At 38.3% G+C, this 23,760-nt stretch overlaps 1 long non-coding RNA gene across 2 annotated transcripts in view; it reads left to right on the forward strand.

The window, feature by feature from the left end:
• Positions 1-23,760, forward strand: part of LOC126930990 (uncharacterized) — a 29,107-nt gene that overhangs the window by 637 nt on the left and 4,710 nt on the right. Inside the window, exons 2-3 of one of the 2 annotated variants that reach the window (XR_007717754.1) lie at positions 5,547-5,679; positions 9,261-23,561. This is a non-coding gene — a long non-coding RNA (uncharacterized LOC126930990). The remainder of the gene's footprint in view (positions 1-5,546; positions 5,680-9,260; positions 23,562-23,760) is intronic. The other variant, XR_007717755.1, reaches the window with a different exon arrangement.

A 23,760-nucleotide genomic window follows, 5' to 3' on the forward strand; every position in this document is an offset into this window, starting at 1 on the left:
TGGATAATTTAGGGTGATTTTTAAAATGTAATTATAACTGCTAATTGCGTAATTACTGCTAACAGTACTGGTTCAGTTCCAAGTATGTATTCTTACATTTGCTTTTGTTTTCTTCTATATTTTCCCATCCGTCTTGCCAAATTAAGTTAAATCATGTAAATAATTTTGCTTATTAAATTGACTTCTTAATGTTCTTTTTTTCTGAAATGAAATTGAAAACAGTATCTACAAAGTTAAGTTTCTTCAACTTAACTGGTAAAAGGGCTGCATGGGAGAATGTTTCTCTGCTGAAATTCAAAGAAATGTCTTTAATCTACAATGGTCAGAACTGGTCCATATAAATCCTCCCTGAGCTTACCCTTAGCAGGGAATTAAGGGAACAAAGAGCAATTAACTTTGTTTTGCTTGTAGTAACAAAAATAGAAACACCTGAACATCTTATATGACCAATAGAAGTTTTATAATCCTTTTTTAAAGGAAACTTTATATACCTAAGGGTTTGAAATACATTAATACTTTTTTTTTTTTTTTGAGACAGAGTCTCACACCGTTGCCAGGGCTGGAGTGCAGTGGCGCGATCTCGGCTCACTGCAACCTCCACCTCCCGGCTTCAAGCGATTCTCCTGCCTCAGACTCCCAAGTAGCTGGGATTACAGGCGCCCGTCACCACGCCCAGCTCATTTTTTTGTAATTTTAGTAGAGACGGGGTTTCACTATGTTGGCCAAGCTGGTCTCAAACTCCTGACCTCATGATCTGCTGCCTCGGCCTCCCAAAGTGCTGGGATTACAGACACGAGCCACCGCTACACTAATAATTTTTTAAAAACTTTAAATTCTGTTCTACACAAGAAACTATTTCTCTTCCACCTGTCCCGTGTGTTTTGGTGAAGCACCATGTCACCATGTGCATATAGCTATTGAAGATCCATTATGCACATGCTATAGATTCAAACAAGTTGCTGTCCAGAAAGAACCTGATATCCTCTCAGGACACACACATGTCACAGTGAAATGATACCAGATACTGGCAAAGGAGGGGTAGAGTCTAGTCTTGGTTCTATTATTTACAAAGTATCTCTAGGTTTCCATTTTCTCATTAGCAAAAAGAGGAAATTGGACTATGTGTTCTGTAAAACCGCTCCTAGTTTTAAAGTGTATTGATTCTTGGGTTTTAAGAAGAACTGAAATAAAAGACAGCACATACTAAATGGCAGGTAAGCTGCTATAAGGAAGCGACTGCATAGGGTTGGAGCATCTGGGAAAGCCTCCGTGGGGCTGAGAGGTGTGGCTGGCTCTAGAGAATGGGTGGAACCTAAGAAGGTAGAGATAAGGGGGAGCAGTTCACAGGGCACACTCAGGAGACCAGGGGATGCTCGACTGTGGCTAGATCCAAACAGACCCCCGATGCACATGTAAGTGCTAGAGAAAATCTTGTTCTTTGCCACCTTAATGAAAGAGGATAATAAGATCACTTGTGGGAAAGTTTTAGTAGCTGAGACTGCTGATCCAATGGGTACAGCATCTTCAAAGGAAAGCCAGCAAGATGGGCCATGTTAAACCCAAAACTTTCGCCAAGGCTCTTTGGCTGCTCCGCACCGGGGAGGTCTCAGTCAGTACCTTGTACTGCAACTATGCCCTCACATGACTCCTCTCTTTTAAATAGCTGGAAGGCCCTTAAATAGGTTCAAACAACAAGACTTCCTAAAAGAAAACTAGGCAAATTCTGCCACCTCTGAGCTCTGTGACCTTGAAAAGTTTGTTTTAAATGAAATAGCTCAAGGATAGAGAGAATTATCTAGAATGAAAGAATAAGTCCATGTGCTTGTCATCCAGCTTTGTTACATGTTATTGCTCGTATTTTCTCATAGTTATTTCAGATTTTTCACAAGGAATGAAAGGTTAAAGTTGACGCTAATTATGTACTACCTTTCAAGCCAGTTCTCTTCCTCTCTCTCTCTTTCTCTTTCTCTCTGTCTCTGTATCCAGGAGCAAACACGTTTTGAATTTGATGTTTATCTTCCCGTGATGTTTCTGTATTTATGCTACCTAGACATCTACAAATAATACTGAGTATTGTTTTGTGTTCCTAGATGTTATATGAATGGTATCATACTTTGCATATCTTTTAATATCTTGCTTTGGTAATTCACCATTGAATTTTTGAGGTTTATCCATGCTGATACACATTATTTTCACTGCTACATAGAATTCCATTGTATCATTATTCCAAAATTTATCAATCTGTTGTCTTGTTAGTGGCATCTTGGGTTGTTTAAAAGATCTTTCTATCTCGAATAATGTTGCAACATTGCCCTCACGAGTGTTTCCTCCACATAGGTCAAAGCTTCCCTAGGAGCCACTGGAGGACACATTTACTGTTGGTTTTAGAAGATATTACATAACTGCTCTGTGCTTTTCTAACAGTAAGGACTTCCAATTCTCTATATCCTTGCCCACATGCAACATTTTAATCCTTTTCAATTTGATAGGTATACTGTTTTAATGTTCATTTACATGCCATAAAAGCCTTTTATGCCCCATTGTACAGAATACTAAAGTGAAATCTTTATTTCTCATGCTACATACCCCAGTCTAGTTTCTTTTAGGACTAATCTACTTCCTTTCAGTTTATGGTATTTTGGTTACCAAACTAGACACTGTTTTTCTTTGAGTAAATATAACTCAAAGCAGGTGTTGACTTTGCACAGTAATAAAGAAAGGTAAATTGTTTCCAAAAGTAGAAATAATATAACTGTGCCAACTCTAAGGTTCAGAAAACATCCCTTGATTTTGTATCCAATTTTCTTTCCCTTTGGTCCTCCCACCAGTTGATAACCACCTTGAACAGCCAAAATACGGCATGCAAAATTATATTTGTGATATTTGCAGCTTGACTTAAGAAACTGAAGTAGCTGAAAATCTGACAAATATGTCCTCTTGTCACTTTCCAGTCCTTGTGCAGTGGTGAGGAATTTCAGACACAAACAGGTCCCCATTAGGCTTGAATCACTCTGATAAAGCTCTGATAAGCATCAAGGTTCTGGGGCTTTTTACAGAAAAGAATTTCTTTTTCTTTACTTTTTAATTTCTGAATTTCAACGGGCAGATTAAAGTTCCTCCATTTCTTTAGAAAATCACTCTCTGTTTTTTATGCAGTTCATGATGTACTTTCTTCTTTCACTCAGACAGGATTTAGAAGAGCAATCTGGCATTCATCTCAGTGAAAGCATCAAAATATCTAACACTGTCAGATCATTAAATAGAACACTATATAGTTATAAAATATACATCCCAAACCATTTCTAAAAGGTCATTGAGGAATCTTAAGTGATCAGAAAAATGTTCATGAGATAAGGCTCAATCTGTGGAAATAAACTATATGTATATGGGCATATCAAAAACAGTTCCATCTCTATCTTTCAATCTATTTATCATCAATCTATCTAGATAAAGGGAATATACCAAAATATTAACAGTGAATATCTTCCAGTGAAGAGACCATGAATTATTAAACACTTCAAAACATATTTCTGATTTTCCAATAGTTCTGCCATGAGCATATCTTATTTTTATAACCTAAAATGATTAGAACAAAAGGCATTTATTAATAAAAAATATAATGTAACAAAGTTCTAAGAAGACACAGTCTTATAGTATGGAGGCTTGATAAAGAAATTTAATATAGTCGTTATTTTTCTTTTGACTTTCCTTTTATTTTTCTTTTTGCAAACTCTTTCTGAGTTGAACACAGGTTTGGGAAAATAACAGAATTTTAACTTTCCACATATATTTTTTAAACGTACGTTTAGTAAATATAGACATGTATAAGCATATCTAAATGGTAGCCTGTTGGGGTTTATTTGCATAAAGGGCAGAGGGTCTCAGTAATAACAAGTTATTATTTTCTTAAGGTTGATGGTTAGTACCACCATGTTCCCCCCAAAACCCCACTCACTGTGGCATGGGAGAATAATTTAACCTTCCAACCCTTGGGAGGCATTCAGTAGAGGAAGGCAGTCATCATCACAGGAGAGTTGTTGTACACAGGTTGAATTGGGGTTATCCTTGGGCTAAAGAAGAACTCGGTTGTACCTTCATACAGCGACAACAAGCTTCCCACCCCTCCTTCAGAGAAGAGCCATGGCCCTCAGTAGAGGGAGCTATAACAGAGAATGAGTTAAATGAATGCTTTATTAACCAGTGTTTGTGAAAATCAGTAAGTCACAGAGCACCCAGTTTCATTTGTATCCATCAATGCATCGTTATATCCACAGGGAAGCACAGCAAGGAAGGACAGTAGGTGGATGATGCTGTGGGGATCTCCTACCCCTTCTGAGCTCCTATTACATCTATTATTATCACAATCATACATTTATTTCTTGAGTAAACAAATTTGGAGATTTTAAGATATAGTGCTTTATCCTAACTTGGTAAAACCCCTATATACAATTACCTAAAACTAGGGGGAGAATTTAAATACAGTTTTCAAAGCAATTTAGCAAGTATGTATGAAGTGGCCACACAATACGTCTGGCACTATTCGAAACATTGTAAGGCTGAAGAAATAAGACACTCCTCCAAAGAGAACATCTTAGGATCTTATCTGGATGATGAAATAGATGTACATGAAGCAGACAAACAACATTACATGTTCTAGGAGGTACAGTAAAATGAAGCATCATAAGTGATGAAAGTGATCTACTACAGATTTAAAGTATGAACTCTGGAATTGGCTCCCCTGAATTCCAATCTCAGTTCATTTTATTATTGGCTGGGTTGAAAGAAACTTAGGCAAGTTACCTAACATCTTTATGTCTCAGTTTCCTCATCTATAAAGTGGTGAAACTAATATCTGTTTCATAAAGTAAATTACATATAATATGCTTACAAGAGGGTCTAATACACAGATGAAGCTCAAGAAACAATTACTTTTATTACTATCAAATGTCAAGAAAACTAGTTTAGAGACTACGTATGATACTTATAAAATATTGATTGCCAGGGTTGGACCAGACTTTTGAGAGAAAGTGCCTTTTAGAAATGGCAGAATGGGCCGAGTGCTGGCTCACGCCTGTCATCCCAGCACTTTGGGAGGCCGAGGTGGGTGGATCACGAGGTCAAGAGATCGAGACCATCTTGGTCAACATGGTGAAACCCCGTCTCTAGTAAAAATACAAAACCTATTTGGGCGTGGTGGTGCACATCTGTAGTCCCAGCTACTCGGGAGGCTGAGTCAGGAGAATCGCTTGAACGCGGGAGGCGGAGCTTGCAGTGAGCCGAGGTGGCGCCACTGCACTCCAGCCTGGGCGACAGAGCGAGACTCCATCTCCAAAAAAAAAAAAAACAAAGAAAAGAAATGGCAGGGTGAGATATTCAAATAAAACTTTCAGGTTGCATTTTATAAAAGACTGAGGATTATTTATCACAACAAATGCAAAATCATTTCCATAAAGAGTAGAACATATAAGTGGTAGGAAAAAATATATCAGTTGATTATTTTCTTTAAAAAAAGAATCTCAGATCATTCATTTGATATTTCTCTTCAGAGTTTGAAAAGTTCATGACAGCTCACAGCTCACGATGGTGGCGATCTTAAGGATACAGAAAGCTCATTCCTCATGCAGGGAAGAAGAAAATATTCTAAAGAAGAGATAAGCATATTCCGCAAAATCAAAAAAGGTAGGAAAACAATATTTATTCATTCACTCCTTCACTCACTCAACAAACATATATTTAATGCCTACTATGCGTTAGGCATGGTACCAGAATCTGGAATCCAAAATTAAATGAGTCTCTGTCCTCAAGAGTTTACAAGACAGAGCAGTAAATAAGTGATCAAAATACTGTATGATAACAATTAGTACAAGGCATGGAGCTGAGCCTGGATAGTAAAGCAGAGGTCATGTGAGTGAGTTTTGTCTTTACTCTGATACAAATGGGAATCCATTGAAAGATTTAAACAAGGAGAATGCTATCTAACTATTTTCATTCTTAAAAGGTCACACTTGTTGTATAGTGAGAACAAATTGAATGGTGAATCAGAGCTGAGATTTTGTAATTTTTATAACTGTAAAATCTTGTATAGTTTTCTATGTCTATAAAGTACAATGAGTTCACACCCTCTTAAATCTAAGTAGCTGTGGGTCCCCTCCAATGCTATTATTCATCTAGCAGTTTCCCTTTTGCTCCCACTCATTTCTCTACAATGAATAACAGAACTGCAAGTAAACAAAGAAGGATGGAGAATGAACCTTTGGTTTCTCTCTTTCAAATGGAAGCTAACAGAAAAGCTCAGGAACTCACACCTTGAGGAGAGGGTAATATGCAGTGGTTAATAACATAGGATATTGATTTAAAAACTAGTGTTGCCCATTGCTCATTCTGCGACCTGAGGCAAACTTGTCAATATTTCTGGTCTTAATATCTTTACTTTAAGATGGTAATAAAATTATTTCTATCTTTTATTTGTCAGACTCGGCTAACTGCTATAACAAATAAATCAAATCTCAGAGGCTTAACACAATAAAAATATATTTCTGGTTCAAGTTAAGAAAAGGCATTAGCTAAAACAATAAGATAAGTTATTATAATATAAAATTGCAGGATAAAAACATTACATAGATAACTTATTATTTTATATACATAAACAATGTTTATTTAGATGTTATAACAGAAAAATCCTCATTTATAATAACAACAAAGAACATGAAACACTTTTAAATAAACGTAAAAGGAAATGTGCAAAAACTGTATGAGGAAAGCATTTGTGAAAGATATAAAAACACTGAAGAAGAGCCAAGAAAACACTTAAAAAGAAAAACTAGGAGGAAGACCTAGCCCTATCACACATTAAAACATACTATAAAGTCTTCATAATTAAGATTGTGGTATGTAGGTGCATCACTAGAAAAATAAACTGAGAGAATAAATTAGAAAGCCTAGAAATCAACTCAAATACATATGGAAATTTAGTATATGATAAGTGACATCACAAAATTACTGGGGCAAGCAAATTTTAATAGATGGTTCTGGGACAACTGGATAGCTATTGGGAATGAAATAAGTTTAGATCTGTATCTCACACCATATATAAGCATAAAGACCCAATGAAAAAGAGATATAATAAATATAAATGTAAAACAAAAAAAATTTTTTAAACATACTGGAAGAAAACATAGGTGAATATTTCTATTTAACGTTGGTATAGGGAAAGATTTTCTAACCATGACTCAAAATCCAGAGGCAATTAAAAAAAAAAGATTGACAAGTGGGCAAATAAAAATAAAAATTTTTATGCATGACAAAAACACCATAAACAAAGTCAAACAACAAACAAACTTTTAAAAAATGCTTGCAACATTAATCTTTCTATAATAAAGCACATAAACTGCTAATATATTAAAAACTTCTAAAATTGAAAGAAAAGGGATTTAAAAAAACATTGAACTAGGTAAAGAAACAAGAGTAGACAATTCACAAAAAGATATATTAAAAAACCTTGTAAGATAGCAAAAAATGTTTAATATCATTCATAACTAGTGAAATGCAAATTAAAACTTTATAGGAATATTATTTTCCACCTATCAGATTAGCAAAAAATTAAAAACATGGCAATCGTCTGTAGGGAAAGAGATACTCTCACACATTGCTGGTGAGAATGTCAAGTGGTACAAGCCTTTCAGAGGGAAATTTGGTAATGCCTAAGAAACTACATATACACTTATTTTTTAATTCAGCAATTCCACTTCTAGGAATTTACCCAGAAGATACACCTCCCATAAGGCAAAAATAAATTTGCACAGGGTTATTAATTGTGACATTGTTGTTACTGCAAAATATTGGAAACAATGTACATATCTGAATATAAGAGAGTAAACAAATTGTGTACCTCTACAGGCTCTAAGAGAAAAGAAAATAGAAGAGGATTCCTGTGAAACAATTTGGATTGTTTTTCACAACACATTAAGTAAAAAAGAAAAAGGACAAAGTGCAAAAGAGTATCTATTATGTGTCAACTTTTATGAAAGAGAGATTGAAAAAAAAAAAACGCAAAAAGGTTAACCCAGGAACTAAGATTGCTTATATATAGGGATAAGAGGAAGGAGTAGAGGTACAAGGGATGATGGGGGTGGGAAAGAAACACCTCTCTGAGTATAACTCTTTGTACAGTTCTGACTTTTAGAAACCATGGTAATATTTCGTATACCAAAAATATAAATAAATGACAAAAATCAAGCAGGATGAAGGGAGAACCCAAAATTCAATACGAACAATAACAAATAAGCCTAACTCAATTACAAACCACACTGAAGGGGATGAGGAAGAAAAGAATGAACTGAAGGCAACTTTGAAACCCAATGTATTATTACATACATGTATTATTAATACAATGTATATATTATATACTCTAAGACCAAAGACCAACAGGCATGTACACAAACAATGTACACTAGTTTGCAAGTTTCCCAGACCCAAAGAGGCATCGGTTAGTAATTATAAAACAGTTCATGTATATTTTAGGATTGTGCAAATAAGTAAATAATATTTGCATAACAAAAGGGAGAAATGGCTTGATACTGAAAAACTTGCGAGCAGACATGGTGAGGAATGGAGTCAACCGCATACACCACATTGGCAGAGAAAGGGAGAGAGCCATCTTATTTTATTTTAATGAAATATTTTGCTTTGGAGAATTCAAAGAAAAATATAGGAGGTCACTTGATTTTACCACCAGAGGGCATAAGACATTAAGAAATAGGGCAAACAATGCCCACTTGCTTGTGAGATTCTCTGATTTCATGGTTTGAAATCTCTAGGTGGCCACTTCAAAAAATGAACTCAAACCCTAACCTGAACCAGAACACAGACCTAAAAACAAAGGTTTAATACTCTGCTACTGAAACATACCAGGAGGGAAAGCAGTTCACAGCATGCACTGAGGGCCAAAGACAAACAAGCTACCTGCAAACGAGGATAGGAAAAGGTTAGGAGGGGGAAACTATCTTTTTAAAATCCTCAACCATGTTCTCAAAAATGTAATTTATTTACATTTTTTAATTCCATTATTGATTTAGGTTAAACATTGAAATGAGTTGGCAGTGTTAAATTTCATGTTTCCTCTCCTGTCGATGTTTGAGAAAAATATTACCTGGTTAATGCAATCTTACCTAGCAAAACGGGGATGAGCTGGTCTAGAATCAATGAGACCAAGGTCTTGAGTTCAAATTGTGTGTGAGTCAGTGAATCTCTCTCTAAAACAGGGCCAAGCCCTTCTCCTAAACCAGCAAATGCACCTGGTGGATCACAGAGGGAGTGGTGACAGAGCACACATGTGCATAGCACAGACCCAGCACTGCCCTGGAGAACTGAAAATCAAACTGCACATTCTGTGGATGTTGTGTCAATGGACTCTCCCCATAAATAGTATTTTGATCTCAGAGTCAGGTAATTTAAATTTATCCTATTCCTCTCACCACCCTCCCCTCAACTCCCACCTTTTACATTTCTATGTTCTTCCCCACCTAAGCACTTACCCTTTTAAAAATCTTTGCTAGGTGCATACATGGAAAAGGGGGTGAATTACTTATTTTAATGATTTAAAAATTATTTTAATTCTGCCAATAGTTTTCCAAAGTAGAAGAAACTTGGATGGGCAGGAGATTTTAATCTTAGACATAGACCCAATTGGTCCATCTCTATTCTCTGCATGAGATGGCACCTTATCCATTACAAGGATATCATTTCCTACCTGCCCCCCCTTGCTTAAAAATCTCTGGCGCTCATTTCATAGATGAGGATTTTTGAGGGAAACTGCATCTTATTTGGAATTAACATGATATTACTATATCCAAAGGAGCTCTCCTGGGTTTGAGGATAATCATGACTGATGCTGCATTTGTGCAGCAGAAAGTATCAGTGAGCCACGTGTTGTCATGTGCTGTGTTCAAGTCTCTCTAAGTAGGTAAAAGTAAACTGGAGAACTGAGATAATCATCTTGACAAGTTAGTCAAAATACTCCATATTTATTCTAGATATAAGGACTGAGGGTGTGTGTTATTTAGTATGTTGCTTTACACTTCTAAAATACTTGAGATAATTGCAATGTTTCTTTTTCACTTTTTAATAATAGTACTAGATATAATTGCATTACATAAATGTTCTGTTATCTTAAAATTACTAGAGTCCATTTCTGACTAAAATATCTCATTGTTTCATTTCTACTTCCTCACCTCCAGCTTTTTAATCAGTCTTTTATTGTCAGATTTCATTTTCCTCTTTAGAAATGGGTGAGGTGGAGCCCCAGTTGTGCTTAATGGGTATATGAAAACAATCTTTTGAATCTTCCAATCCAGGCTGTTCTTATTGTTGTGATACCTTGGGGAACACAAATGGAGTTGAGTGGGTCCCAGAGGAAAAGCCTACCCAGAACCTGCTCAATGTGAGTTCATAGTTCACAGATTCACAGAAGCTGATCATATTCCTTTTTTTTTTTTTTTTTTTTTTTTTGCATTGGGCACCTGATTAACCTCCATGAGTCCACACTAGAAGTGACACCGAGAAAGAGTTCAACTTCTCATTTCCCATGTGTCCCTCAAGGGTCCCTCATCACCTTCCCTTCCTGAATTCGAGTCAGATGGATTTCCTCCTTTCCCAAACTTGAATGCCTCCATTGTGCTAATGCTTACAGAATCCACATTAATTTGGGCATTATCTGAGGCTGTGTTTGTTTATGTGGCAACAGTTTGTAAGTTTTGCTGACATTCAAAAACAGGACTCTTGGGTATACTGGAAAAAGCCTTGCCCTAGGGATCTGGATTGAGGTTGAAGCCATGCCCCCTCACACCTGGGTGGGCTTGGGTAAGCCCCTGGGGTAGTAGGGATAAAAACTTTAAATATTTGAAGAAAATGCAGCTTCTCTGTTTTCTATAATAGATCTACTCTTCCTCATAAACATCTACCTCATTGGGTACCAGTGCATGGACAGCACCCTTTTATACTTGTCAATATTCAGTATTAAAGTCTCTTCTCTTTTAAATGGGCTCCCCCATGATGCATTTACTTTTGCATCTGCCCAGCTTCCTCTCTCTCCCCAGAGGGTCTTCCCAGCTTCCTCTGGATCTTCCCAGATTCCTCTCTTCCCAATGCTGGGTCTTCCCAGCTTCCTCTCTCTTCTCAGAGGCTGGGGCTGATATAATCATGTGGCAGCAAGGGAAAGGCATGCCAGAGCCCTCTGGATCCTCAGTGCATGGAATAGTCCCCTCCCAGCTGATATGTCACTCAGTCTACATGGGTCTTTGGAGCATTTTTCTGGCATGCCCTCTTGTCCTGACCATTTGCCTCTGATTGTGCCTTCCTTCTCTACAGCCTCTGTGCATCTTCAGACCTCTGCCAATTCCCTGGTCTTCTTAGCACCAATACGTCTGCTTGTTAAGGCTCAAGGAACTTTTCAGAACCCATAGGATCAAGACTGTCACTACTATCTCACCTCACATATTAACAAAGAGTCTTCCAATATGGTCTTTTTTCCCCCAGTGCTCCAAACAGTGATGGGGAAAAATTGGACTCTTCTTTGGACTTTTCTTAGCAGGATGCATATACTAAAAACCTGCCTCTCCAATTTTCTTTTCTGTCTCCTTTTTTGCAGTCCACTGGCATGGAAGAATAAACATCCTACTTCTTTTTAACACCTATAAGGGACTTCCTTATATATATATCCTCTTTACATATCCTCTTTTCATATCCTTTCTGAGGTGACATTTGTAGTCTCCTAAAGAAATCATGGTGGACAAGTTGCAGAGACAGAAATCTAGTTCACCCACAAAGCAAGATGTATCTGGAGAAATTCCAAAAATATTATCCCTCTTGCACCTAATTTTTCTAATTCTCACTTTCCTCAGAAAAATTAAAGGAGGGGGGGCAGGTAATAATGCCTGCACCTACTCTCTAGAGGGAAGATCTCTGTGTGCTTCTTGAAATCAATTTGGGTTAAAACTGCAGGAACTAGAATTTCTCCAAATGCATTTATTCCTTAGAGGGTTTATACCCTCAGAAGGCCTATACTGACAGACAATCCTGTCTTCTGACTTAGCCACGATACAGCATGTAAAAACATGCACACGCATGCATGCACACATGCATGTGTACACACACACACACACACACACACACACACACAGAGCCATTCTCCCCTTGCACCCTCCTTCTCTTTGGAAATGTCCTCCAATCTGTGTTAGGCTCAAACAGGAAAAAATCCCAAAAACCAAACCAAACCAAAACAATGATCTTTAAAGTCTCAGTGTAATTACAAATCCAATATGTTAACTTTTCTTAAATGATTCAAAAATCCTAAGAACAGACCACAGTTATTTATGTATTCATTCAATAACTTGTCCTGGATGCTTGAATACCTCAGTAATCAAAATAGACCATGACCCTTGCCCTTACACTTGACAGGATGGGAAAGAGTGGGAAGAAGGGAGGCAGATAATAAGCAATATGCTAAATAAATAAGTAAATAATATTGTACATTAGAAGCAGAGGAGTGGAATAACATAAACAGTAGAATACACAGGATGGAAATATTTATTATTATACCTTTGCTTCTCATATTTAAAGTAATTCATTTATTCATGTTTCTCTAGTTAGTTTATACCTTCCCAGGGTTAAAATAACCTTTAACCTCCAAGAAAAGGAATATTATCTCAGATCAGCTAAGACAGTAGGTTATGGGTTGCTGATCAATGAATTCTTAGGGCCTGGGGTCTGCCTGAAACTTCTTTGAGGGATTCAAATTTAATCCAGTAACCATTTCTCTACCTTTTCCCCCTCCTTCCCTTCTTCTTTTCCACTTTTTAGAGTAAAATGTTGGAGGAGAAGTCAGTAGCAAGCAGCTAAGACAACATGGTATATTTGCTGAGTGCATAAGATACTTGGTTTGTCACACACTAAGGAATTTGATTTTTACCCAACAGGTCATCAAAGGACAAAAGTAACAAGCTGGTTTCAAGAAATGTCTCAGGAAGCTAATCAGCAGAGTAAATTTACAAGATAATTTTCAAAAAATTTCCTAATTTATTTATGCCATCAACCTTGTATAAAGAGTTCTAGAAAAAAGTTAAAGAAGGAAATTTTTATGTATAAAACATTGAAAAACAAATTCCAGGTTTTTTTATAAGCTGAGATTAATGAGTCAAATTCTAATGAAACCATCAGTATTTAGCCATCTCCCTCACTCATGGAGGAAGGGATCAGACATACCCATTGTGCTATTGTCTGGGAAGAATTCTAAGACAGCCCCATGATCTCTGCCCAGGTGTTTCATCCATAATTGGGTTACATTACAGGTGAAAGTAAAGAGATTTGGAAAATATCATTGAGGCCCCAAATCAATTGAAAAGTTCATCAAAAAGGAAGCTTATACTTGCTGGGTCTGACTTAATTAGCTGGAAGCCTTTTTAAAGAGGGTTTGGACTTCACTGAGTCAGAAAGAGATTCTCCTGCTGGCACTGAAGGAACAAGCTGCCATTGGTTCTGCAGCTGCAAGGAACTGAATTTGCCATTAAGCATGTGTGCTTGAAAGAAGACTTTGAAACTCAGATGAGACCCTAGACCCAGCTGATTCCTTGACTGCAGCTTTGTGAGACCCTGTCCTGACGACCCAGTCAGGCCAAGCCTGGACTCCTGACCCATGGATACTGTGAAATAATAAGAGAATGTTGTTTCAAGATTCTAAAATAGTGATAACTTGTTACAAAGCAATAGAAAACGAATATACCCTTAGAATGATTTTTAAAAATCACATAGAACAGTGCTTATCTATAAAAACAGTCAGTGTGTGTAGTAAAGGCACAGAGCCTAAAGCCAGACTACATGGGTTCATATTCCAACACCACCCCTCCTTGTCGTGTGACCTTGGGCATGTTCCCGTGTGCTTCCATGCCTCAATTTCCACATTATGAAATGAAGATAAACACAGGACTCCACTCAGGATTATTTTGAGAATTAAAGGACTTAAGTTATACAAAGTCCCTAGAAGGGCAACTGGCACACAGTAAGTACTCTGTGAATCATTAACTATTCTTATATGATGCAGCTCTACTAATTATTGGTGGATCTAGATACATCAAAGACTTTCTTCACATACTCCCTTGACAAATAAGAATGTCATCCTATTATAAACACTCAAGGCATTTGAAGAGATCAAATTTATCCCTGTGTTGAGTTTCAATAATCTATTTTAGTCAGGAAAAATAAATAATGGATGAAACGACGCAAGAAATACAATCTCAATTTTAAACTGAAAAAATAGCTGGTGGAGACCTAATCATTCCTGAGAGTCTCTTAATGCCCTCTCTCCTCTAAGATTTAAATAGCGGACACAGTTTCACATTAATCACTATAAAACATGAACAGCTGATGAAATCTCATGGTGTAATTGCCACATGTTATTTTCAAGGAATTGCACAATGCAAAACCTCTATATTTATACAATAAAATAGAGGAAAATACTTTAGGGAAGGCTACTTAGCCATGACAGATAGATAGAAAGAAGAATAGGAAAGCAGAGATAGAGAGAGAGAGGAAGGGAGAGATGGAATAAAGAAGGAAATATATGACTTGGTGCGCTCATCATGAGATGATACATCTTGAATCCCCTGGGTCAAATGGGTTGAATCTTAAAGAAATAAGTGAAGCTTCTTCTGAAGCAATAGAAATTGTTTAGCTATAGCTTTTTTAAAAAAAAAATCAGGCAAACTAAAAATGGAAAACCATTTTCTTGCGATATCCAACTAGAAGAATTTAGCTAGGAAAAGGAAAAAGTCAGTTGTGATATAAAGTGCAATACTGCTAAAGACTAGCCACCTCAGAATTGCATGGGGGATCTTTTAAAAATTAGAGATACGTAGTCTTTATCCCAGAGATTCTGATCTAGGAGGTCTGGAGTTCACAGCAGTAAACTGTATTTTTGGAAAGCTCTTTATTAGTTAAGGTAAGTTTTAGAAACAATCAAATTCCCAGGTGTCAGTAGATTAGCACAATAGAAATTAATTTCTTGCTCATGGGATGGCTCATGGTGAGGTTGGTAGGAGTCTTCTCCACACGCAGTCATTCAGTGATCCAGACTCTTTCCATCAGTGTCTCTCCCATATGCTAGGGTTTCATAGTCATCTGCATCCACCAAGTAGAAGGGGAAATAGCATGGAGGAACACTATGGGAACTTGTAATGGGCCAGACTGAAAGTAGCATGAATTTTCCTTTTTCCTCTCATTCTGTTAAGGAGATCTCAGTCACAGGGTGACAGCTATCTACAAGGGAGGAAGGGAAATACCATCCAGATGGTGTTTCAATAAGAAGAGGCAGTAGATTTCGGTGAACAGGATGCAGTCTCTGCTACAAGCACTCCGTGTGATTTTATGTACAACTGGTGCATGATTAAAAGTTCACAGTCGAAAATACAACTTTTGAGTCCAAGTAATCTAAATTCCAAACTTGGCCATTTGACAGCTATGTGATCTTAGGCAAAATATCTCCCCTCCTTGTGACTTGGTTTCTTCAGTTATTCATCTTTTAAGTAAAGATTAAAAACATCGTACATCATAAGGTTCTTGTGAGACTGAAATAAGATAATATGTTTAAAATAATTAGAACCATAACTGGCACTTAATAGTAACACATATTTTATTTTAACTGTATTGTTTAAGAATCAAGGTGTTCTGCTATTTGAGATAAGAACTCAGATGCATCAGTATCAGAATATATATTTTGTCCCAGCTGAATTATTAGATTGGAACAGTTTTTTGTGTTTTTGTCTTGTTTTGTTCTTTGAGTCAGTCTTGCCCAGGCTGGAGTGCAGTGGCCCAATCTCAGCTCACTGCAACCTCTGCCTCCTGGGTTCACTGCCATCTGACTTTCCTGATTCCATCCAAGTTTACCTTTAAGGTCTTGTTCTTGGTTAATGAACTCTTGATGACCATAAAGCTGATCAGAGCCTGGCTCCTCATGTGCTCAATTTACAATATGGTAGTCAATGTTCTGAACATAAGAACATAACCTCCTTCTGTGTTCTTGCCTTGGGCTGAACCATTCTCCTGCCTCAGCCTCCCAAGTTGCTGGGACTACAGGTGCCTGCCACCACGCCCGGCCAATTTTTTGTGTTTTTAGTAGAGACAGGGTTTCACCATGTTCGCCAGGATGGTCTTGATCTCTTGACCTCGTGATCCACCCACCTCGGCCTCCCAAAATTCTGGGATTACAGGAGTGAGCCACCGTGCCTGGCCTGGAACAGTTTTTAAAGGTAGAATTTTAACACACTAGAAGTTGGTTTCTTGCTCTCATAAAAGTTCCTGGGCAAGTGGGCAGCTCTCCTCCATGCAGTCATTCCAAGATCTTGTCTTTTTCCATCTGGTGACTCCCCCATCCCTAGGCTTTATCATCATCTCCTCCAGTGTGTAGAGATACACTAGGGAAGCAGTACTCACTGTGGTCAGAGCTAAGAATTTGGTGCTGCAGTATTAAAATATTTGAGGTCCACTGAAAGAAGAATTGCTGTGTTTTTAAAATAAAATAAAAGCAACTTCCAAAATTAAGAAATTCAAAGTGTTGATAGTTGATATCTCAAGCTGATCTTTATAATAATCTGATTATTTTAATTCAGAGTGTTTCAGATATTTTTAGATTTAACTTTGCCACATATGAATATTTACCACTACACCCAAGGGACTCTATGAACACCTATGGAATAGGACCTAAGCTTTATGGTGCTAATCATTTGAAGCAAGCGAAACAAACCATCATTGATGAGCTTGATGCTGTGTCATTGAAAGGATTAATTTACAGAGTGGTTCTGAAGGCTGGACCACTATGAAGGCACTGTCCAATCAGTGAAGTTATCTATTTGAAGTAGAGATGACCTTTGTTCAGCATTTTCAAAGCTGAGTCATGTATAGGCCTCTTTAAAGAAAAATAATTTTCACTAAGCCACATGAATATATCCATGGTTTTCTGGTCTTCAGATGCCAATTTGAGGAATACATCCCTACTCAAAATAATTCAGCACAAAATAAGTCTCTGCATGCCTCATCTTCTTACCTCCCCCACCCCTTGCCATAATCACACACTTTTTGTGCTGCCCTCCCCAGTAAGCATCTCAGAACATGCTGCCTTCATCTGACTTTCCTGATTCCATCCAAGTTTACCTTTAAGATCTTGTTCTTGGTTAATGAACTCTTGCTGACCATAAAGCTGACCAGAGCCTGGCTCCCCATGTGCTCAGTTTACAATATGGTAGTCAATGTTCTGAACATAAGAATACAACCTCCTTCTGTGTTCTTGCCTTGGGCTGAACCACATGTTAGGGAAGTGAGAGAAAAAAAATGTTTCGGATACCCTTCATGTGCCAGGCCTCATAGAGTCATTTCATTTTTTTACCCTTGTGCCCTTGGGAAATCATTCCAGCATTTCAGCTTCCTTTTACTCCTATGCAAAAGGAGGATGGTGACAATGTCCTAGGTTCAAATAATAGTTACTCTTTCTTTAGTTCCTTACTGTGTTCCTGGTTCTTTGTCAGGGGTTAGATGTATTATCTCATTGAATCTTCAGACACTGCTATGTGGTAGGTTTTTAGATGAGAAAACAGGCCAGAAAAGGTTTTGTAAATGGATCAGTCCATTTAGGCACAGTCCTCGGAGCTTTGGAGTTTTTCAGGTGATATTGGCTCAGCTGATACACTTGCTTCCTAAGGCACAGTAACAACAGGAAACTGTCATGACTAGAGGCATATATACAATAAATAACCATCTCATCATCCTCTCAGTTTAGCAGCACTTGTTTGGTGGTTCTTTGCCACATCAGCCCACTTTACAAGTAGTCAAGTAAGGTAAACTTAAATTTGACCTAGTTTAATCAAACTGTGGGTTGTGGTTCAATTATTCAACAATTGACTACTAAGAATTTAAACAGTTTTAACAACCACTATAAGTGCAGTCTTTCTTTTGTGGTCTCTCTCAGAAGCTAATGTTGCTATTTCTGACCACCATGTATATACTGTAACTCCTCCAAAATAACCTGAAAATGCAAAACGAGTTACATTTTCACAGACACCATATTTCAAAGAGCATGAATAGAAAGAAGGACCACGGAACTGATCTTGAGATAACGTTCCAGCGAATTCATGCTCCAAATATCATCCTCGATTTTGCTCAATAATAACCTATATTGTTTGCTTCCCACTTAATGAGAAAACTCAAGCACAGACTGAACTTGGGAGTGCTGGTGTCAAGAGAACCATCAGACCGCAGCATGCTGAGACCAGTTGGTCTCCACTACTAGTACCATGCAGCCAAAGTGAGAGGATTGGAAAGGGCCAAAATCAGTGGTGTTGGGGACTCACCAAGGCAGCCCAACCTTATGAGAGCCAAAAGTCACCCCTGCTCAGCCTACGAGGCAAGAGACACTTCTCGTAGGTAAGGATTAGAGAGAATAGAGAAGCTTCTCCAGCAGATTCCAATGCTGTTGCCTTCCAGTTTCCTGTTTGGATTTTGCAAGCCTCCTTTAGTTACCCTGGAATGTCAGAACAAGCAATCTGCTTTGAGTTGGGGAAGGTTTGATGGTTTTTTTTGCACGTGGGGGTGTTAAGTTCATCAGAAAGAAAAATGAAAAAAGCCCGCCTCCTGCACTCGGTAGTGTGGCATGGAAATGTAGCACATCCTACTCTGATGTTTCTTTCCTGCCTCCCTTAGCCCTAGTTACTAGATTGCGGTTTACAGGTTGTTTTGTTTTTTCTTTCCTTTTAATTGGTTTTACTCTTCATGCCAAGTTGCTTTAAGGATCTAAACTTTTTTAAGTATAGGGAAAGCTTTGATCCACCACCTGCCAGGACTGGAGAGACGAGTTTGCAAATGTTCCACCTTCATGCTTTGCCCCACATGAGGCTCTCTTCTATCCCATTTGCATTCAGGGGAGTTACTCTAAGTTTGGTCCATGACAGCCACTGGCCAGGAAAGGAAACGAGGACATGCAGCTATGTTAGCCTCAACAGAGAAGTTGTTCTGGAAGGCAGGAATAGACTATGCTCAACCAGAGGAATGCTGCCTTCACTTCTCCCTAAAATGAGGAGAGGAAAGGAGAGTAAAGGAATGAGAGGAGCACATGCAACCAGCTTCCTTCTCCCAAACACTTTTCACAAGAAGTCATGTCAAAGCCACAGACACAACCTGGGCCAGTGGTTTGAGGCGGTGAAGAATCTGGATTCTCTCTGTTGGTTTGACTTGTATGAACTCAATTCAATTCAACAAGCTTAAGTTTATATATCACTAATTATATCTATTATCATCACTTCACAGGCATACCATAGTTCCAGCCTTTAATTAAGGAAAGACGATTAGCAATGCATAGAGTACAGGATGAGGAGGTCTTTGTCATCAAGTGCAGAAAGAGAACAGCAAGCATTCTATAAAAACAACAACAGCTTTGCTCTTGCTGTGGTTTACCTCCTTTTGGTTTTGTTTAGAGCTCCCTTGGGGATAGAGAGGAAGCATGAAGTGGCAAAAGAGGGAGGTTAAATGGCATGAAGCAGATAAATGAAAACAAAAGCGGAAAGAACTCTCAAGAGAGCAAAGTGATAGAGCTGGAAAGACCAAGCCTTGTCCAGGGCATCTCAGCTCACTGCAATACAGAATCCTTAACCATTTTGCCTGGGATTTATTCAAAAACCCATGAACCACTGAATATATCATTATCCGGTTTTATTGAATTAGCTCGCAGCACATATTTTCAGCACTTAGACAAACATTTCTGTGCAATTTAGATCTGAAAGTCAGGGTTTAGGATTTGGGATTTATAGGAAAACAACCCTAGCCCCACTTTCTCTCAATGCACTGGTGGAGGTTGGGGCTGCAAGGTGAAGGACCACCGAATACAAGCTGCCCTGCCTTCCTCTGGCAGCAGTTACACAAAGCCAAGCAGTTGTCTTGACCTCAGAAATTCTCAGTCTTTAGCAGATGAATGTGCAATATGGCACTCCAAGAGGGAGATACAGTAGGTTACATGTCACAAATACATTTAACCTTTGAATTCTTCCCCCTTAATTTCACCTACTAACCTCTTAATACCTTCTACAGGGTCCAATTTGAAAAACACTAGGTGGGATGGTTAATTTTATGTGTCCCCTTGGTTGGACCACGATGGCAGCTATTTGGTCAGACATTATTCTGGATGTTTCTGTAAAGGAGTTTTTGGGTAAGATTTGCAATTAAATTGGTGGACTTTGAGTAAAGTAGATTGCCCTCCATTTCATAGGTGGGCCTCATTCAATCGGTTGATGCCTTGATCAGAACCAAAGGTTGACTGTCCCCAAGTAAAAAGGAATTCTGCCAGCAGATGGCTTTCTTTTTCCCATAGGACATTGGGGTACAGGTGGTGTTTGGTTACATGATTAAGTTCTTTAGTGGTGATTTGTGAGATTTTGGTGCACCCATCACCTGAGCAGTATACACTGCACCATATTTGTAGTCTTTTACCCCTCGCTCCCCTCCCACTCTTCCTCTCAAGTCCCCAACGTCCATTGTATCATTCTTATGCCTTTGCACCCTCATAGCTTAGCTTCCACGTATCAGTGAGAATATACGATGTTTGGTTTTCCATTCCTCAGTTACCTCACTTAGAATAATAGTCTCCAATCTCATCCAGGTCTCTGAGAATGTCATTAATTCACTCCGTTTTATGACTGAGTAGTATTCCATCATAATGTTTACCATAGTTTCTTTATCCATTTGTTGATTGATGGGCATTTGGGTTGGTTTCGTGATTTTGCAATTGCGAGTTGTCCTGCTATAAACATGTGTGCAAGTATGTTTTTGTATAATGACATCTTGTCCTCTGGGTTAGATACCCACTACTGGGATTGCTGGACCAAATGGTAGCTCTCCTTTTAGTTCTTTAAGGAACCTCCACACTGTTTTCCATAGTGGCTGTACAAGTTTACATTCCCACCAGTAGTGTAGAAGTGTTCCCTGATCACTGCATTCACACCAACATCTACTGGTTTTGTTTTGTTTTGTTATTATCATGGCTATTCTTGCAGGGGTAAGGTGGTATCATATTGTGGTTTTGATATTGCATTTCCCTGATCATTGGTGATGTTGAGCATTTTTTCATATGTTTGTTGACCATTTGTATATCTTCTTTTGAGAATTGAGCAGACAGCTTTTGAACTTCATTTACAACATTAGCTCTTCCTGGTTTGCCAGCAGACTGCTTTTTGACTTGAACTGCAACTCTTTCCTGAGTCTTCAGTCTGCCAACCGTCTCCATCAGATTTTGAATTGGCCAAACCTCCACAATCACATACACCAGTTCCTTAAAATAAATGTATTACACACACACACACACACACACACACACACAGAGAGACACATACATACACCCTATTTCTTTGGAGAACCCTAATACATTACATTAATGTAAATTTGGAAAATATAATGGAGTCTATTTTCAGATGGCCAGATTAATTGTAATTCTTGGTGAAAAGAGCAATGCACATTTCTAATGTACTATACAAACAGATTTTGAGATAAAGGGCAACTAAAAACCCAGGCACCAAGATCGAACGAATATGAAACATGTTAGAACAAACACAATTTTTGAGAAAAGCATTTTCCTAGCCCAGGGCATGGCCCAGGGCAGAGCAAAAGCACCTGGAGAAGAAGAAAGGGCTCAAAATACCAATCAAAAACAGAGTAAGACCTCTTACTGAGGTCTTATCTAAGGCAAGCCAGATGGACACAAAGCTTTTAGCTGACAATGCAGGCAGGGGCTTCAACTCAGGGCTGGATTATGCGTTCACATTCTAAAAGTAAGGCCACAGAAGGAGGGATGTGGGGTCACATGCTTCTCCATGATAAAGACATAAGCAGAGGAAAGCTGCAAACAAGCCACCCCTAAAGGGTAGAGTACATGTAAGGTTTGGAAGGGAAGGACCAAGACAAGATCTCAGGACACTTGCTGATCTTTTCACCCAGGGTGAGATAAGGTGTCAGGAGCAAGCAATCTCACCCCTCTGGCAGAGGTTTCACCTTCTCATCACCTCATATGTGCTACTTTGAAGCCTCTAAAGTTCTTGAAGCTTCTACTAGAGATTTCCCATTTCCAAGTCTCCCAAACAGTGCAATTTTTCCTTAACTGTGCTTGTGATCTACCCACTACCTCACATATTGACTACATTTATTTGATTTTAATACTATGTAGTCTCCCAAAAAGACTTGATGTTTATAGTAAAAATAAAAGGACATACATTAAAGAAGAGTCAAAAACCAAAGTCAACAAATAAAGAGGAAAGAAAAGGTCGTAAGAACAAAGCAATAGAAAGATCAGTTTGAAATTCAGTTCAACAAGTGTTGACTACAGATGTCTTTCCAAATCTAACTTACCCACCAGCATAGCATGGAGGTTAAGAGGGCTGCCACTTACTAGCTGTGACCCAAGGCCAAGTTACTTCACTGTTTAGTGCCTCCATTTTCCTATCTGAAAACTAGAGATAGGAATAAAATAAAATAACCTTTCCCAGAAATTGATGCAACTTCAAATTATTGTCTACCTCTCTCATTCCTAATCTAGTAAAAGTTCTTGAAAGAGAAGTCTAGGAGAGGGGAAAGAAACCAACATTTATTGTGTGCCTACTGTATATTAACTCTATAAATTATGCATTTAGTTATCATAGACTTGCGAGAAAACATTTTTATCAATTATATAGACAAAATGGAGTCATGGAGGCTCCAAGGCTTAGATCAGAAGCTACAGGAGACCTCAGATTTCCTCTCTTGTGATGCACACCATGGAGTGATGCTTCACACAGTGGGACTTCTGGGCTCCCTGCCTCAGAATCACTAAAAACCAATCACTTGTTAAAACCAATGATTCCCAGGCCCTCACCCAGACCTATATAATTACAGTTGCTTGATGGTAGTGGTTTTAATAAGTCACCCACCACCATGATTCCCCTGTACACTCAAGAGCCATTGACTCAGTGGTTAGGAGCATGGACTCTGAAGTTGGGCCTGGTCCTGGTGTCGCTATGTTCGAGGTATGTGACGTCGCTATGTTCGAGGTATGTGACATTGGGCACATTACTCAACCTCTCTGAGACTCTTTACTTCATTCCAAACATGGAGATTACAGCACATCCTTCATGTGGTTGCTGCAGTGACGAAATAATGAATGTCAGGTGCCAGGTTCAGAGTCTGGCACTTAGTAACTATGTTTATTTCCTTCACATGAGAATAACTTAATTTCCTCTTTGCTTTCTCATTCAACCTCACAGTTCACTGTATTTGCTTTTTTTTCCCACCATTCAAGTGAAATCAGCTGAACAAATATGACCTCCTTGCTAAATCCAATTGCCTCTTTTCTGTTCTCATGCAGGTGAGAGATCATTTGGTTTGCGGAGACTTGGATTTGAGGCCTGGAAGCTGAGATAGGAACTAGTGAAAGGATTGGAGACAAATTTTTGGTGGAGAATTGAGAAAATTTGGAGATAAACTGGATGTAGAAGATAAAGAAAGAAGAGGTGCCAGGAATTACTCTTAGGGCTCAGTTTTGAATAATGAACCACTTACCATTTTTGGTGGAGCTGTTCACCAAGGGGAGGCACTAAATCCCTCTATGGGGAATATAATATAATCTTTACATTTCTAGAAATCTTCCAAATGACTCCAATGGCTAACCCTAGTTAAGAAGGATCAATCTAGAGAAGTGGCATAGAGAAT

The sequence above is a fragment of the Macaca thibetana genome, chromosome 11 (genome assembly GCF_024542745.1).
Source record: "Macaca thibetana thibetana isolate TM-01 chromosome 11, ASM2454274v1, whole genome shotgun sequence".
In the NCBI taxonomy this organism is placed as follows: Eukaryota; Metazoa; Chordata; class Mammalia; order Primates; family Cercopithecidae; genus Macaca; species Macaca thibetana.